Genomic DNA, 11,252 nt, shown 5'->3' with positions numbered 1-11,252 from the left:
TCGGATTGCATCTACATACCTTTGTAGATCACGCGCGGAAGCGTTCAAAGAACGGTGATGAGGAAGTCGTACTCGACGTGATCCAAATCACCGGAGATCCTAGCGCCGAACAGACGGCACCTCCGTGTTCAACACACGTACGGTCAGCGTGACTTCTCCTTCTTCTTGATCCAGCAAGGGGGAAGGAGAGGTTGAGGAAGATGGCTCCAGCAGCAGCACGACGGCGTGGTGGTGATGGAGCTGCAGTACTCCGGCTGGGCTTCGCCAAGCTCTATGGAGGAGGAGGATGTGTTGGAGAGGGAGAGGGAGGCGCCAGGGCTTAGGTGTGGCTGCCCTCCCTTCCCCCCACTATATATAGGGCCAAGGGAGAGGGGGGGGCGCAGCCTTGGCCCTTCCTCCAAGGAAGGGTGCGGCCAGGGAGGAGTCCATCCTCCCCAAGGCACCTAGGAGGTGCCTTCCCCTTTTAGGACTCTTCCTTTCCCTCATCTCTTGGCGCATGGGCCTCTTGGGGCTGGTGCCCTTGGCCCATATAGGCCAAGGCGCACACCCCTACAGCCCATGTGGCCCCCCGGGGCAGGTGGACCCCCTTGGTGGACCCCCGACCCCTTTCGGCACTCCCGGTACAATACCGATAATGCGCGAAACCTTTCCGGTGACCAAAACAAGATTTCCCATATATAATTCTTTACCTCCGGACCATTCCGGAACTCCTCGTGACGTCCGGGATCTCATCCGGGACTCCGAACAACATTCAGGTTACTGCATATACATATCCCTACAACCCTAGCGTCACCGAACCTTAAGTGTGTAGACCCTACGGGTTCAGGAGACATGTAGACATGACCGATATCGCTCTCCGGTCAATAACCAACAGCGGGATCTGGATACCCATGTTGGCTCCCACATGCTCCTCAATGATCTCATCGGATGAACCATGATGTCGAGGATTCAAGCAACCCCGTATACAATTCCCTTCGTCAATCGGTATGTTACTTGCCCGAGATTCGATCGTCGGTATCCCAATACCTCGTTCAATCTCGTTACCGGCAAGTCACTTTACTCGTACCGTAATGCATGATCCCGTGACCAGACACTTGGTCACTTTGAGCTCATTATGATGATGCATTACCGAGTGGGCCCAGTGATACCTCTCCGTCACACGGAGTGACAAATCCCAGTCTTGATCTGTGTCAACCCAACAGACACTTTTGGAGATACCCGTAGTATACCTTTATAGTCACCCAGTTATGTTGTGACATTTGGTACACCCAAAGCACTCCTACGGTATCCGGGAGTTACACGATCTCATGGTCTAAGGAAAAGATACTTGACATTGGAAAACTCTAGCAAACGAACTATACGATCTTGTGCTATGTTTAGGATTGGGTCTTGTCCATCACATCATTCTCCTAATGATGTGATCTCGTTATCAATGACATCCAATGTCCATAGTCAGGAAACCATGACTATCTGTTGATCAACGAGCTAGTCACCTAGAGGCTTACTAGGGACATGTTGGTGTCTATTATTCACACATGTATTACGATTTCCGGATAACACAATTATAGCATGAATAAAGACAATTATCATGAATAAGGAAATATAATAATAATGCTTTTATTATTGCCTCTAGGGCATATTTCCAACAGTCTCCCACTTGCACTAGAGTCAATAATCTAGTTACATTGTGATGAATCGAACACCCATGGAATTCTGGTGTTGATCATGTTTTGCTCTAGGGAGAGGTTTAGTCAACGGATCTGCTACATTCAGGTCCGTATGTACTTTACAAATATCTATGTCTCCATCTTGAACATTTTCACGAATGGAGTTGAAGCGAAGCTTGATGTGCCTTGTCTTCTTGTGAAACCTGGGCTCCTTGGCAAGTGCAATAGCTCCAGTGTTGTCACAGAAGAGTTTGATTGGCCCCGACGCATTGGGTATGACTCCTAGGTCGGTGATGAACTCCTTCACCCAAGTTGCTTCATGCCCTGCCTCTGAGGCTGCCATGTACTCCGCTTCACATGTAGATCCCGCCACGATGCTCTGCTTGCAACTGCACCAGCTTGCTGCCCCACCATTCAAAATATACACGTATCCGGTTTGTGACTTTGAGTCATCCAGATCTGTGTCGAAGCTAGCGTCGACGTAACCCTTTACGACGAGCTCTTCGTCACCTCCATAGACGAGAAACATTTCCTTAGTCCTTTTCAGGTACTTCAGGATATTCTTGACCCCTGTCCAGTGTTCCTTGCCGGGATTACTTTGGTACCTACCTACCAAACTTATGGCAAGGTTTACATCAGGTCTGGTACACAGCATGGCATACATAATAGACTCTATGGCTGAGGCATAGGGGATGACACTCATCTCTTCTATATCTTCTGCCGTGGTCGGACATTGAGCTGAGCTCAATTTCACACCTTGCAATACAGGCAAGAACCCCTTCTTAGACTGATCCATATTGAACTTCTTCAATATCTTGTCAAGGTATGTGCTTTGTGAAAGACCTATGAGGCGTCTTGATCTATCTCTGTAGATCTTGATGCCTAATATATAAGCAACTTCTCCAAGGTCCTTCATTGAAAAACTCTTATTCAAGTAGGCCTTAATGCTATCCAAAAGCTCTATATCATTTCCCATCAAAAGTATGTCATCTACATATAATATGAGAAATGCTACAGAGCTCCCACTCACTTTCTTGTAAACACAGGCTTCTCCATAAGTCTGCATAAACCCAAACGCTTTGATCATCTCATCAAAGCGAATGTTCCAACTCCGAGATGCTTGCACCAGCCCATAAATCGAGCGTTGGAGCTTGCACACCTTGTCAGCATACTTAGGATCGACAAAACCTTCCGGCTGCATCATATACAATTCTTCCTTAAGGAAACCATTAAGGAATGTCGTTTTGACGTCCATTTGCCATATTTCATAATCATAGAATGCGGCAATTGCTAACATGATTCGGACGGACTTCAGCTTCGCTACCGGTGAGAAAGTCTCATCATAGTCAACCCCTTGAACTTGTCGATAACCCTTAGCGACAAGCCGAGCTTTATAGATGGTCACATTACCATCTGCGTCTGTCTTCTTCTTAAAGATCCATTTATTTTCTATGGCCCGCCGCTCTACGGGCAAGTCAGTCAAAGTCCATACTTCGTTTTCATACATGGATCCTATCTCGGATTTCATGGCTTCCAGCCATTTGTCGGAATCCGGGCCCGCCATCGCTTCTTCATAGTTCGAAGGTTCACCGTTGTCTAACAACATGATTTCCAAGACAGGTTTGCCGTACCAATCTGGTGCGGAACGTGTCCTCGTGGACCTTCGAATTTCAGTAGGAGCTTGATCAGAAGTATCCTGATCATCATCATTAACTTCCTCTCTAGTCGGTGCAGGCACCTCAGGAACATTTTCTTGAGTTGCACCATTTTCTGGTTCAAGAGGTAATACTTCATCAAGTTCTACTTTCCTCCCACTTACTTCTTTCGAGAGAAACTCCTTCTCTTGAAAGGATCCATTCTTGGCAACAAAGATCTTGCCTTCGGATCTGAGGTAGAAGGTATACCCAATAGTTTCTTTAGGGTATCCTATGAAGACGCATTTTTCCGACTTGGGTTCGAGCTTTTTAGGTTGAAGTTTCTTGACATAAGCATCGCATCCCCAAACTTTTAGAAACGACAGCTTAGGTTTCTTCCCAAACCATAATTCATACGGTGTCGTCTCAACGGATTTCGACGGAGCCCTATTTAAAGTGAATGCGGCAGTCTCTAAAGCATAGCCCCAAAAAGATAGCGGTAAATCGGTAAGAGACATCATAGATCGTACCATATCTAATAGAGTGCGATTACGACGTTCGGACACACCATTACGCTGAGGTGTTCCAGGCGGCGTGAGTTGTGAAACTATTCCACATTTTCTTAAGTGTGTGCCAAACTCGTGACTCAAGTATTCTCCTCCATGATCTGATCGCAGGAACTTGATTTTCCTGTCACGTTGATTCTCAACCTCACTCTGAAATTCCTTGAACTTTTCAAAGGTCTCAGACTTGTGTTTCATTAAGTAGACATACCCATATCTACTCAAGTCATCAGTGAGGGTGAGAACATAACGATAGCCACCTCGAGCCTCAACACTCATTGGACCGCACACATCAGTATGTATGATTTCCAATAAGTTGGTTGCTCGCTCCATTGTTCCTGAGAACGGAGTCTTGGTCATTTTACCCATGAGGCATGGTTCGCACGTGTCAAATGATTCGTAATCAAGAGACTCTAAAAGTCCATCAGCATGGAGCTTCTTCATGCGTTTGACACCTATGTGACCAAGGCGGCAGTGCCACAAGTATGTGGAACTATCATTATCAATCTTACATCTTTTGGTACTCACACTATGAACATGTGTAGCATTATGCTCGAGATTCATTAAGAACAAACCATTCACCATCGGAGCATGACCATAAAACATATCTCTCATATAAATAGAACAACCATTATCCTCGGATTTAAATGAGTAGCCATCTCGAATTAAACGAGATCCTGATACAATGTTCATGCTCAAAGCTGGCACTAAATAACAATTATTAAGGTTTAAAACTAATCCCGAAGGTAAATGTAGAGGTAGCGTGCCGACGGCGATCACATTGACCTTGGAACCATTCCCGACGCGCATCGTCACCTCGTCCTTCGCCAGTCTCCGCTTATTCCGTAGCTCCTGTTTTGAGTTACAAATGTGAGCAACCGCACCGGTATCAAATACCCAGGAGCTACTACGAGTACTGGTAAGGTACACATCAATTACATGTATATCACTTATACCTTTCGTTTTGCCGGCCTTCTTGTCCGCTAAGTATTTGGGGCAGTTCCGCTTCCAGTGACCACTTTCCTTGCAATAAAAGCACCCAGTCTCGGGCTTGGGTCCATTCTTTGGCTTCTTCCCGGCAGCTTGCTTGCCGGGCGCGGCAACTCCCTTGCCGTCCTTCTTGAAAGCTTTCTTTCCCTTGCCCTTCTTGAACTTAGTGGTTTTATTCACCATCAACACTTGATGTTCCTTTTTGACTTCTACCTCTGCTGATTTCAGCATTGCAAATACTTCAGGAATGGTCTTTTCCATCTCCTGCATATTGAAGTTCATCACAAAGCTCTTGTAGCTCGGTGGAAGCAACTGAAGGATTCTGTCATTGACCGCGTCATCTGGGAGATTAACTCCCAGCTGAGTCAAGCGGTTATGCAACCCAGACATAGTGAGTATGTGCTCACTGACAGAACTGTTTTCCTCCATCTTACAGCTGAAGAACTTGTCGGAGACTTGATATCTCTCGACCCGGGCATGAGCTTGGAAAACCATTTTCAGCTCTTTGAACATCTCATATGCTCCGTGTCTCTCAAAACGCTTTTGGAGCCCCGACTCTAAGCTGTAAAGCATGCCGCACTGAACGAGGGAGTAGTCATCGGTACGTGCCTGCCAAGCGTTCATAACGTCTTGTTCTGCAGGGAGAACAGGTGCGTCACCTAGCGGTGCTTGTAGGACATAATCTTTCTTGGCAGCTATGAGGATGATCCTCAGGTTCCGGACCCAGTCCGTGTAGTTGCTGCCATCGTCTTTCAGCTTGGTTTTCTCTAGGAACACGTTGAAGTTGAGGACTACGTTGGCCATTTGATCTACAAGACATATTGTAAATTTTTTAGACTAAGTTCATGATAATTAAGTTCATATAATCAAATTATTCAATGAACTCCCACTTAGATAGACATCCCTCCAGTATAACATGATCCGAGTTAACTAGGCCGTGTCCGATCATCACGTGAGACGGACTAGTCAACATCGGTGAACATCTTCATGTTGATCGTATCTTCTATACGACTCATGCTCGACCTTTCGGTATTCTGTGTTCCGAGGCCATGTCTGTACATGCTAGGCTCGTCAAGTCAACCTAAGTGTTTGCATGTGTAAATCTGTCTTACACCCGTTGTATGTGAATGTTAGAATCTAACACCCGATCATCACGTGGTGCTTCGAAACAACAAACTGTCGCAACGATGCACAGTTAGGGGGAACACTTTCTTGAAATTATTATGAGGGATCATCTTATTTACTACCGTCGTTCTAAGTAAACAAGATGCGGAAACATGATAAACATCACATGCAATCAAACAATAATAGTGACATGATATGGCCAATATCACATAGCTCCTTTGATCTCCATCTTGGGGCTCCATGATCATCTTGTCACCGGCATGACACCATGATCTCCATCATCATGATCTCCATCATCGTGTCTCCATGAAGTTGCTCGCCAACTATTACTTCTACTACTACGGCTAATGCGTTTAGCAATAAAGTAAAGTAATTTACATGGCGTTTCTCAATGACACGCAGGTCATACAAAAAATAAAGACAACTCCTATGGCTCCTGCCTGTTGTCATACTCATCGACATGCAAGTCGTGATTCCTATTACAATAGCATGAACATCTCATACATCACATATATATCATTCATCATTCATCACAACTTTGGCCATATCACATCACAGAACACTTGCTGCAAAAACAAGTTAGACGCCCTCTAATTGTTGTTGCAAGTTTTACGTGGCTGCAAAAGGGTTCTAGCAAGAACATTTTCTTACCTACGTGAAAGCCACAACGTGATTTGTCAACTTCTATTTACCCTTCATAAGGACCCTTTTCATCGAATCCGCTCCAACTAAAGTGGGAGAGACAGACACCCGCCAGCCACCTTATGCAACTTGTGCATGTTAGTCGGTGGAACCGGTCTCACGTAAGCGTACGTGTAAGGTTGGTCCGGGCCGCTTCATCCCACAATACCGTTGAAGCAAGATAAGACTAGTAGCGGCAAGAAAGTTGACAACATCAACGCCCACAACAAATTGTGTTCTACTCGTGCAAGAGAACTACGCATAGACCTAGCTCATGATGCCACTGATGGGGAACGTTGCAGAAAACAAAAATTTTCCTACGGTTTCACCAAGATCCATCTATGAGTTCACCAGGGAAACCGAGTTGGTCATTTGGACCGCATCCATCTCGGGGTAACCCTGCCCGACCCACGTCCTTTCCACGGGGAGAAAACCCATGACCCAGAGCTGAGGGAGGAAATCCACGGCTCGAGCGACACGAGCGAACGGCAGCGCCGTCGACCAAGATCCAGCGCCCCCCACCGCCTCCGAGCTCCTCCGCCAGCGACAAGAAGCGACGCTCCCGACCCCCTCCCTCCGGTGCTGAGGATCCAAGCTCCGCCCCTCCAGCGACGGCGACGGACCGCGGCCGTCACCGTTCTCCTTCCCCGGATCTCCCCTCCGCCTCCAAGTTCCGATCCCCTCCGGCGACGGCGGCGGCAATGGTTCCGCGGACGTTACTATCTCATCTGATCAAGGGTTTGCCCCCTCCTCCTTCCCCAATATTTTTCTTTTCAGTTCATGGCTTCACCATCCCTGATCTTGAACCACTGGTTCCATATGAGCTTGTATTTTTCTTGTGTAGTTCTTGAACCACCAGTTCCATATGAGTTGTATTTTCATGTGTGACAGCTATATTTGTTTCTATGTAGCATGCTATGCCGCCCATCGAATTGTGAAAAGTAGTCTGAAGCTTGATGCATATAGTGGCTCATACATTTGGTAAAACTTTGGACTTGTATGCACCAGATTGGGTTAGTTGGTCCAATTTCATAGCTATGTATCTGTCCATAGTATTTTCATTGTTGATATCAGATTTTTCATATGTTATATGAGGTACAGAACACTGATTACTTATTAGATTTAGATACAAGCAGATCAATATAGTTGTATGAATCAAGCTCTTGTGAGAAGGTGACATTTGTGGGCAACTATTCTGCATATATTTTAGATAGAAACTAGCAAAACAGCACCACTGTTTTTTTTTAATTTACATGAATCAACGCCACACCACTCTTTCCTTAAGAACGTGTAGGAACTGGACTGCTTCGGATTCTTTTTTTTTTGCCCATCTAGTTTGGCCGCTATCAAATATTTATTTGCGACATGAATTCACGCCACCACCCTTGCCTTAAGAACATGTGAGAACGGGACTGCCCCAGTTACCTTTTTTGTCCATCAAGGTTGGCTTCCGTCAAATGTTTACTTGTACGTGCTCTTTTTGGATGTACTTGAGTGCCTTCTCGATTCCAATCTGGCCTAGGTAAAAAATGTTTTGACTCCTACATACAAATCTATATTAGCTTCTTTAAATCTGTACCATTCTTGTTTGCTAGTTAAATCTAGTCCGTTCATTCTAATAATACAATAGATAGTAACGAGCACTGCTGCCTGTTGTAGGCTTTTCAACTCACTATATGAGTTTGATCTTGTTATCTTTAATCGGTCGTTGAGAAGAAAGCAAGAAAGATATGGGAAAGCTTAAATTTATTGGTTGGTATGAATTGAATAGCTAGCCAAGAAGAGATGTGATTGGTGATGTTTATGTTCTGAGTTCTGCTGCCGTGTACATGATAAATCTTTTGCTGCTCGTTCTTACTAGATGAACCAAAGAGTAAAGGTAGAGGTGAGATGATGTGTTTCCTTCCTAAGGTGTATAGCTGTACCTCCAAGATAGGCAAGAGCAATTTAATAGTTCATTTTAGTTTTCTACCTATAGTTCCAGGAAGGTGGAGCTGTAGCTGGAAGGTATAGGAGACATATGTAGCTTACTTTTGTCTTGTTTGTTCACTTCCAGATAGATGGATATACGGCTGTTTATAGCAAAGCATGAGTAGAAATGGTTGCAAATGTGCAAATAAAGGTGTATAGTAGAATCACATATCTTTTTGTTTGTTATACATCTATTTCGAGCAGATCGGCTGTTGATTTCTCTTCATTGGCTTTGGTTTCATCATGCCTTTGTTTACACTCAAGCACTCAGCAGATCATGCCTTTGGTTCATACTATTTCATCTTAATCCATTTATACTTAAAAATAGACTAAACTGGTGCTAACTTAATATTTTGTGTAGTTCAGTCAACATCAAGATGCGGTACCTCATGTCCATGCAGAGTGGAGAAACGACTTGAGTAGGGCTAGTGATAGCCTCCTTGCAGTTCATCTAATTTGAAAGTATCTCTGCCTTGAACATGGCAAGTGATAATTCAATTTTCTTTTGTCGTGAACAAATTTGAATGATGATAGCACATGAAAACGATTTAGGCCAACGGTTGATCTCAATGAGATGTGGACTGACCGGTATCTGAACCCTTGTGAACTGATGGTTTTATGTATTTGTTTATATGAATTCTGAGATTTTATGTATTTGTTTTTTTAGAATTATTTGTGGAATTCTTATGTGGTCCATTGTTATCGATAGAATTTTGTATGAAGGCTCTGAAATTTTGTATGTACAGATCTGTTGTTATCTGTGTAGCAAAGTCGCTTGTGATATGTGTTAATTTGAGGGTTTTCCTTCCCTCCCCCTCCTTCCCTCCCCCTTGTGGCCATTTGGGAACCTGGGCAGTGGGAAGATCTCCCACGTGGTGGGAGGGAAACCATGAGCACAGGAAAAAACCCCATAGGGGTTTGTTGCCTTGTTTTTTTCTACCCAACAACCAAATAAGGCCTAAGAGTAGGAATCCCCCCTTAGGGCGCACCATGAGGCTGGCCGCCCCCTCCCCCCCTCCTTTATATACGGGGGAGGGGGGTGTTGGGGAACGTTGCAGAAAACAAAAATTTTCCTACGGTTTCACCAAGATCCATCTAGGAGTTCATCTAGCAACGAGTGATTGGATTGCATCTACATACCTTTGTAGATCACGCGCGGAAGCGTTCAAAGAACGGATGAGGAAGTCGTACTCGACGTGATCCAAATCACCGGAGATCCTAGCACCGAACGGACGGCACCTCCGCGTTCAACACACGTACGGTCAGCGTGACGTCTCCTCCTTCTTGATCCAGCAAGGGGGAAGGAGATGTTGAGGAAGATGGCTCCAGCAGCAGCACGACGGCGTGGTGGTGATGGAGCTGCAGTACTCCGGCAGGGCTTCGCCAAGCACTATGGAGGAGGAGGATGTGTTGGAGAGGGAGAGGGAGGCACCAAAGGCGTGGGGTGAGAGGTCCTCCTTCCCCCACTATATATAGGGAGCCTAGGGGGGCGCCGGCCCTAGGAGATGCAATCTCCTTGGGGGGGGGGGCGGCCAAGGGAGGAATCCCTCCTCCCCAAGGCACCTAGGAGGTGCCTTCCCCCTTTAGGACTCTTCCTTTCTTGATCTCTTGGCGCATGGGCCTCTTGGGGCTGGTGCCCTTGGCCCATACAGGCCAAAGGCGCACACCCCTACAGCCCATGTGGCCCCCCGGGGCAGGTGGCCCCACCCGGTGGTCCCGGTACAATACCGGTGACCCCGAAACTTGTCCCGATGCCCGAAATAGCACTTCCTATATATAATTCTTTACCTCCGGACCATTCCGGAACTCCTCGTGATGTCCGGGATGTCATCCGGGACTCCGAACAACATTCGGGTTATTGCATATACATATCCCTACAACCCTAGCGTCACCGAACCTTAAGTGTGTAGACCCTACAGGTTCGGGAGACATGTAGACATGACCGAGACGACTCTCCGGCCAATAACCAACAGCGGGATCTGGATACCCATGTTGGCTCCCACATGCTCCTCGATGATCTCATCGGATGAACCACGATGTCGAGGATTCAATCAATCCCGCATACAATTCCCTTCGTCAATCGGTATGTTACTTGCCCGAGATCCAATCGTCGGTATCCCAATACCTCGTTCAATCTCGTTACCGGCAAGTCACTTTACTCGTACCGTAATGCATGATCCCGTGACCAGACACTTGGTCACTTTGAGCTCATTATGATGATGCATTACCGAGTGGGCCCAGTGATACCTCTCCGTCATATGGAGTGACAAATCCCAGTCTTGATCCGTGTCAACCCAACAGTCACTTTCGGAGATACCCGTAGTATACCTTTATAGTCACCCAGTTACGTTGTGACGTTTGGTACACCCAAAGCACTCCTACGGTATCCGGGAGTTACACGATCTCATGGTCTAAGGAAAAGATACTTGACATTGGAAAACTCTAGCAAACGAACTATACGATCTTGTGCTATGTTTAGGATTGGGTCTTGTCCATCACATCATTCTCCTAATGATGTGATCTCGGTATGAATGACATCCAATGTCCATAGTCAGGAAACCATGACTATCTATTGATCAACGAGCTAGTCAACTAGAGGCTTACTAGGGACATGTTGGTGT

The 11,252-nt window shown here is 45.9% G+C and overlaps 1 long non-coding RNA gene across 1 annotated transcript; it reads left to right on the top strand.

The window, feature by feature from the left end:
- Positions 1–7,117: 7,117 nt before the first annotated feature.
- LOC125513027 lies at positions 7,118–8,798 on the top strand. Its single transcript, XR_007285647.1, has 2 exons — positions 7,118–7,398; positions 8,320–8,798. It is a non-coding gene; the product is annotated as an uncharacterized LOC125513027 (long non-coding RNA).
- Positions 8,799–11,252: the final 2,454 nt, after the last annotated feature.

This window comes from Triticum urartu, chromosome 6 (assembly GCF_003073215.2).
Source record: "Triticum urartu cultivar G1812 chromosome 6, Tu2.1, whole genome shotgun sequence".
Lineage (NCBI taxonomy): Eukaryota > Viridiplantae > Streptophyta > Magnoliopsida > Poales > Poaceae > Triticum > Triticum urartu.
The sequence above is the reverse complement of the archived record's forward strand: the minus strand, read 5'-3'. Positions and strand labels throughout refer to the sequence as shown.